We start from the raw sequence: 7,866 nt of genomic DNA, 5'->3' as shown, positions 1-7,866 counted from the left end.
TGGGTGCATGTGGGCAATGGCTCAGATTGTGGCAGTTCTGCATCCAGCTCTCTGCCCAACTCTTCTCTCTCTTCCTGATAAAATGTAAGTGGGTGTAGATAAGCTACAAGGAATTCCACAGCTCTCAGTCCCAGGGTAAAGTGGCTGCAGAACAAAGATATAATTTCAATTGTTTATTTTACCAAGGTACCACCAAACTTGATCCATGACTTCCTGACAATGGCTTATACCTGTGTTATACAAAAAGGATCAAAGGTGACATTTTACATTATGAAATGTGGGGGAATGAAGTTGAAATTCATTTTTGGAAATATCATGAGACATATGAGCCATATGTATGGGTATGCCAGAGCATAATTTCACCATTAATGTTCTTTATATGTGTGTATACATTATTTCCTTGGGCACTCGATTTTTGAAAAATATGGGTATGGGTTTTACCAGCAAATTCTTTGACTTTCAACATTAGATCCTATAACTTATTAGCTATATGGACAGGGACTTGTTATTAAACTCTCATGTTCTTCAGTTGTTAATTTTAAATGATACTGAGCTTATGGCTCAATAAAGATTAAACAGAATTTGTCTACCAATAGTAAGAATTCAGTAAATATATGTATGATTGCCATTCTCATCTACTCAAACTGATGCCATTCAAATAAATTATTTGTATTCTAAATGTAGCTTACACTGGATAGCGGACATCCAAAATCTTACTGCCATTGAGTTGATTCTGACTCATAGCCATCCTATAGGACATAGTAGAATTGCCCCCTTAAAGTTTCCGAGGGTTTAAATCTTTATAGAAATAAATTGTCTCATCTTTATGCCATGGAGTGGCACATTGGTTCGAACCACACACCTTTTGGTTTACAGCTGAATGTCTTAGCAATGGAACCATCAGAGTTTTTTGGATATCTGACAAGTCAGTATAAATTATATTTACACAATAAGGCCTTGAGGAGTTCATGGAGATAAAGTGAACAATATTTATGTATATATTAAAAATGTAGCACAGGTTGGCCAGAGATTATTCCCAACTCGACTTTGTATTATGTTGAATAAAGTACTAAATATAATTTAAGAAAAGTTTAAGGCATTTTGAATTGATAGATACAGCATTTTTCTTTTCCTCGCTGGAGCACCCTACCTTCCATAGAGATCTTGAAAGCTCCTTAAGGAAGAAATGTATGCTTCTTCTGTGTTTATTATTATGGATGTTTGGTGGGATCTATTATTTCATTTTAATCTATTGCACAAGAATAATCATTGAATTGTGGGTAAGATTTTATACATTCTAAAATAAAATAGAAAAATTGAGGAAAGATATTCCTCAGTTGTACTTCTAAAAAGAATGCAAGAAGATTATAGCCATTTTTGTTTCTTTCAACCATAGTCATCACATGAGAGGAAATAGGGAAAGCAGAAAATAAATCTCACTTTCTACCAAAAGAACACCACTCTCTTTGGTTGTATTACAACTGTCCTCTACACCCTTCTCAGGAAGTGACTGTAGAATATGATATCCTGTTTTTTGTTGTTAGTTGCCATCAAGCCAACTGGAAATCATAGTACCTTACTGTGTAATGGAAAAGTACACTTATTGGTTCTGTGACACCCTAACAATCTCAGTGTATTCATATATTTGGAGTCCAATGTTGCAGCCACCATGTAAATCCATCTGATGGAGGATTTTCCTCATTTCCTTTGATACCCTCAACTCACTACCCACTACAAGATGACTTCTGTTTAATATCAAATTTTTACTGTTGCCCAACAATCTAAAAGATCTCATCCTCTAGAATTTCCTTCTCCCACACACCTCTACACAACTGCCATTAGTCCATTTGGTCTCCAGATATTACTCTCTACTGTCTATCTACATACAGGCAAATAGCATCTCTTTCTCTTTATCCAATTTGTTGGATGTTTATTTTAAGATTTCCTCCAATCATTTATGGTCATAACAATCTTCACTTCCTCAGTAAAGATCTCTGAGCTAAGATGGCTTCATAGAGAAGGTACAAAAGGTGCAATAGACCATTACTCCCATAAAGGTCACACTATATACTAGGGGAAAAAATAACACTAGATAAGTCAAAAGCACATTCTACTATGTGAATGAACTTGGAGGACATGAAGCTGAGAGAGATAAGCCAATCACTGAAGGACAAATATGGTATTAGTCCCTTATTGTAAAAAGGCAAGGAAAGGTTTATACATGGAAGGAAACTTTCTTCATTGATTAACAAGGATGTGAGGGGAGGAGAGGGAGGATTCCTGTTGTTGTTGTGGTTAGGTGCCTTCATGTTGGCTCTGACTCATAGTGACTCTATGTAGAACTGAACGAAACACTACCTGGTCCTATGCCAGCTCCACAATCCTTGGCATAACTGATGGCATTATCTGCAGCCTCGCAGCAACATGCAAGCACCACCGTAAGACAAATTGACAAACAATTTTTTCCCCCTTGTTTGTTGCAAACTGCTTCTCTCACTTCCCTAGCTGTTCTGGCCCACCACTGGCTTTGTGCAAACATGGGGGTGACCCCAAAACTCTGATGCATTCAAGATTATGTTTCATTTTAATGTCTCTGGATAGACTCTCTTTGCACATCACATTTTCTTTTTCCTCCTTGAAATTCAAGACATAAAATGAATGATCCTAGTGGATTAGTACTCTGAATGGGGAAGAGTGGAAGGAACTATGGCAGAGGTTCCCAACAGCTATCAGAAAGTGGTGTACTTATCTTTGGTATGGAGGAGGAAGCATAGCTACTAAAGGAGTGTGGGGATTGATGACACTTTTGGCAACTTGGTGCACTGCATTGATCCTCAGAGCTATCATCATCAAATTGAGTTTAATAGTGTTAACCTTGAAAGTCTATTGTTCCAACTAAATATAATGTCGAAGTTGGATCAAGTAGTAGTTTCCCATCAAATTGTAGCCTTTTTTTTCACTTTAAATGAAGTCATTTTAAGTGTCAATTCCAGGAATTCCAGGAAGCTGATGATACAAACTGTGATCTTAGGCAGAATATAAATTATCTTTGTGTGTAAGTTCATCATCTCTGTAGTTGAGATAACAAAAGCACTCATCTGAAAGAGCGATCAAGAGGAGATAATTAAAAGCCTTATTAAAACAATGCTTAGTACATAGTAATGGATCAGGAGGTGGACATTCAAATAGTCACCATATGCACAGGCTAATACAGTAGTTCAACTATCTTATTTTTATGCAAATAATATATGTGTTATAAGTTTTTGCATATCACATAACCCTGTGCAGGGAGTTATTTTCATGAGTGTAGTAAACCACATTTTTTAAAATGTTGCTGACTTCAATTTCAATTTTATTTTTTTTCTGTGGAATGTTAAGCCTTCATCTTGGTCCCTATTGACCAATAGGTGTGTTTCCCAAGAGCAGACCCCCCCTCCAGCCCACCCTGGAGTATCTAATGCAGCAGTTCTTCCAGCAGCGTTTCTTCCTTGCTCTGCAAGCCATTTTCTGCAGTGCAAGGGGGATTCACTTTCTCTTCCTGAACAGCCCTCACCAGGGGTGTGGCCCCAGCACTGGTGGTCTGCAAGTCTGCACACCCTGGACCTGAAAGGCTGCTCAGGCAGAAGTGGTTACTATGCTACAACTACACACATCCCCCCCTCATCATCTGGCTTGTAGGCCACCACAATCAGGTTCTTTAAATCTCCCACCCACATGGATGATGTTTGAAAAATTTGGGGAAAAAATTTCAGAAAATTTGAGAGCCATGGATTCAGAGGGTCAAGTGCCCCTTACTTGGTTGAGGTGGGCCAAGCTGGTCACCCATGGTCCCCACAGGGCCAGTACAGTGTGCTCCCATGCCATCTTGTTTCAGGTGTTGCTTGCTGCATGGGACCTGGGTTTTCATGGGAAACAAGCCCCAGTAGATGCTGAGCTTGGGGTCTCATGTGTGCCGTTCTCTTTCCAACTCATCTCTTGTCTCCAGTGCAATGTGTCTGGGAGAAGACCTATGGACAGTGAACTTCAGAGCTTTCAGGACAACTGAGAACTGCCTCAGAACAGACAATATTTGCTGTCTATTTTCTGAATAGATGGGAGCTACAAATATCAATGCATGAATTCTGGAATATAGTTTATATCTTTATTATATAAATATGACCAAAGGAAATATTTTTTGACAATTGAATGAAGCCTAATTTCAATTCTGGAAATGTCATGGAACATGCGTGGTTTATGTATGGGAACGTGATACCAGAATGATCTACATGATTTCATCATTTCAGCTCATTGTATGAGTCCCCACGTTATTCAGGTGGGCACACAATATTTATGTGGGCACATTTTTTGTAAATAATATGGTAATGGGTTTTGTGAGCAAAATATTTTATTTTCAACATTCAACATTTTGGCTCCTCTAACTCATTAGCTGTGTCAACTGGGAATGTTATTAAACTCTGATTATCTGCAGTTCTTCATTGTAAATGATGCACAGTGTGCAGCCTTGTAAAGATTAAACAGATAATATATAAGCATAGTAAATATTCAGTAAATATAAATACCACTCCCCTTGTCATTACTCTACTGCTTATGCTACTGAAATGCATTGTTGGACCTCAAAGTGTCATTTACCCTGGATCCCTGACAAGTCATTATAATTTATCTGTGCCCAGTAAAGGCTTGAATAGTTCAGTGGCAGAGACTGATAAACATTCTTCTACATAATGAAAATGTAGCACAGTGAGCCAGAGATTCAACCTATCTCTACTTTGTATTATGTCAGATAAAGTAGCCACTGTCTTACAAGAAAAGAAAAAGACGTTCTGAATAGACACATCCAGTATTTATTTCCCTTCCTCCTTCAAACAGTATACCTTCCATAGAGATCTTAAGAATGCCTGTTGTTGTTGTTGTTTGCCATTGAGCCAAACCCGACTCATAGCGACTCTCCTTGGGTTTCTGAGGTAGTATCACTACGGAAGTAAGAACTCCTGAGGAAGAAATATATGGGCCATTTGTTGGTATATTATGGTCCTTTGATTATTGTTGGTGGAGCACTGGGCTTTCAGCGAGCAACGTTGTAGCATCTGCATATCACAGTTTGTTAATGAATATTCCTCCAATCCCAGTACCACATTCTTCTTCATCTAATATGTGCATAGTACAGAGTTCTTGAGAATATGTAATAATAAACTGCTTTTTTCCATCAATTTTTATAAGTGTCCAATTTTGATAATAAGATCTGTACATCTTGGAAGTTAGATGTGATGAACATAGGCAGGCTTCCTGCTTAGAATGGGAAGGCCCAGATACCAAATACATTGACTTCCACCTCTTCCTGTGTCATTAATATTAAAAAGCCATCAGAGAATGGAGTGATATGGACCAATTTGGCTAATTGGGAGCTCTGGACATTTAGCTCTCAAGGTAATTGAATTGTAAATAACCTGCCTGTGCCTTTGCGGTCTTCAGTGTACACATCCCAGTCCAGCAAGCTTCATATTGTTTCTCATCTAGAGTGAGCTTCACAGTGTCTCTCATCTAGAATGGTCATCTTCCCCAGGAGGTCCAAGCTCGAATCTCCCTTCCTGCAGTCGTGAGGAAGGAGCTTCATCCCTCATCAGCAACCAGACAAAGGAGGTGCAGTGGACCCACACTCCTTGGTATGCTTCAGAGTCATAGTTTAATGCAGTGAGTGCTGTGGGACTCAGTGGACACAGAGGGGCTGAGGAGTACAGTTTCCTCCTCGTCAGGGCAAGCAGTCTAATTGCGAAGGTCAGATGAGATACTGTGAAAGGCTAAGTTTCAGCAGAGGCCTGTGAAGTTTCTGTTCCCAGCTGTTGTAGAGGTCCAAGGAAGCTCATTCAGAGATTTAAATTCTTCTACATTGGTTCTTCCTCCTGTGTCTCTCTCCTCTGTCTCCCAAATACCTCAAAGTGATCTTGTGGAAAAAAAATGTAGATGATAATGATAAGGAAAATGAAGAGGATGATGAGAGTCATGCATGATGCTGAAGGCTGCTCAGTGTTAGGAGGTGAGCTCAGTTATCTCTGGAACTTTTTTCCCCCATTTTCTGCACAAGCACACCCAGAAAAGAGCAACACATATCATTTGCATTTCAAAGAAGAGAAACATACATAGCTTTTTTTTTTTTAAACTTGTATCAAGTCATGGCCAGAAAAGTTATAATCCAGGTTACACTATGGGTTGTGCGATACGAGTGACAAAGCACCTGGCTATACTGTTCCCCACCCACTCACTCTGCCATTTCATTTCCCTGATCTGTCCAGGGTTAGACTACCTGCTCACAGTGTCTTTTGTGTGGGGTTTCCGGTAGACCACAGTGGATAGAAGTGCTACCTCGACTACCAGAAGGATGATTGTAATACACGGGATGAGGATTTGGCAGATGATAATTCAGAACAGATCTCTCTCTGCCCTTTGTCCTGTGTTTTGTCTCAGCTGTCCACGCTATCCTTCACCCCAGTTATTTAGCCACAATAGATCTCAAAGGGAGAATTATAGACATTATATTGGATTTCTTTCCTAGCTAAGTTCTCTGGACTTCTCCTTTAAACATTTGGAAGCATGAGGAATCAGAGTGAAAATGGTCAGTGGGTGGGCCTCAGTGACGAACAATGTGTATGTGAATCTTCTGCTCCAGTTATTATTCGTGTGTCATAGGGAAAGTCTTAGTATCTATCAGCCTGTCAACTATTACCTGAGTTTATCCACAGGCAACCCAAGGAGGGGTCGCTATGAGTTGGGTCTGACTTGATGGCACATAACAAGCACAACAACAATAATCAAATAAAATTGGATTGAATATGCACAGTAAACTCACTGTTCTCATATTGATTCAACTTATTATTGAAAAATAATGTGCAAGTATTCATTAAGTGCCAAACTTTTGATAGCTGCCAAATGCTTCTTGTGATGAGTATATTCTCCTGTTTCTAGTTCAGAGAAATTGAGAGGCTTATAGTCATCACAAATTTCACGTGTGAAAGCTATGATTTTAGACATTGCTCTCCTGATTCCTATTACAGGGCTGTGTCTCCTCAACCAGAGATGAATGATTGCTTTTCTTTTCAGATGAGCAAATGGAGTTGAAACCATTGATTTGTTAGTTTGAACTGTGAGTTAAGAAAAAGGGCGAAAAAATTTATAGTGTACTTCATAGTTTGAATTTTGAGGATAGTAGGGTTTTCTCTGAAGATTAATCCATTTTACTGTAGACTAGCTCTGGTTGGCATAGTGCCTAAGGCATTTAATTGCTGACCAGTAGGCTGGTGGTTCAAACCCACCAGCCACTCCTGTGAAGAAAGGTTGGGCATTCTACTTCCATAGAGATATCACCTTGGAAACCCATAGAGGGGTCACTATGAGTTGGATCCGAGTTGACGGCAGGGAGTTTGGTTTGGCTTTTGGTTGAAGAAATATAAGCTATATTATTCTTTATAACCAACTCACTGCCATCAAGTTGATTCTGACTCATAGCAACCTCCATTGTGTTTCCAAGGCAGTAAATCTTAATGGAAGTAAAATGCCCAGGCTTCCTTCTGTGGAATGGCTGGTGGGTTTGAACCCTGAACCTTCTGGTTAGCTGTCAGATGCCTCACAGAACGTGCAACCAGAGCTTCTTATTATTGTCTATACAGGATGGTCATTTTTGGGTCTATCACAAGACAACTTTCATGAACATTTGTGATTCCATACCTTGACAAGAAGAGCATGGGTTTGTGTCTCACTTTCTAAGCTCTTTTTTAATATTAACTTTAGATCTCTTCTGTTTGTCAATGTTGTTATTGTTGTTGTTGTTATTTGCCATCGAGCCAGCCCCGACTCATAGCGACCCCTCCTTGGGTT

This window comes from Orycteropus afer, unplaced genomic scaffold, assembly GCF_000298275.1.
Source record: "Orycteropus afer afer isolate SDZICR_OR568_19922 unplaced genomic scaffold, OryAfe1.0 scaffold01216, whole genome shotgun sequence".
Lineage (NCBI taxonomy): Eukaryota > Metazoa > Chordata > Mammalia > Tubulidentata > Orycteropodidae > Orycteropus > Orycteropus afer.
The sequence above is the reverse complement of the archived record's forward strand: the minus strand, read 5'-3'. Positions refer to the sequence as shown.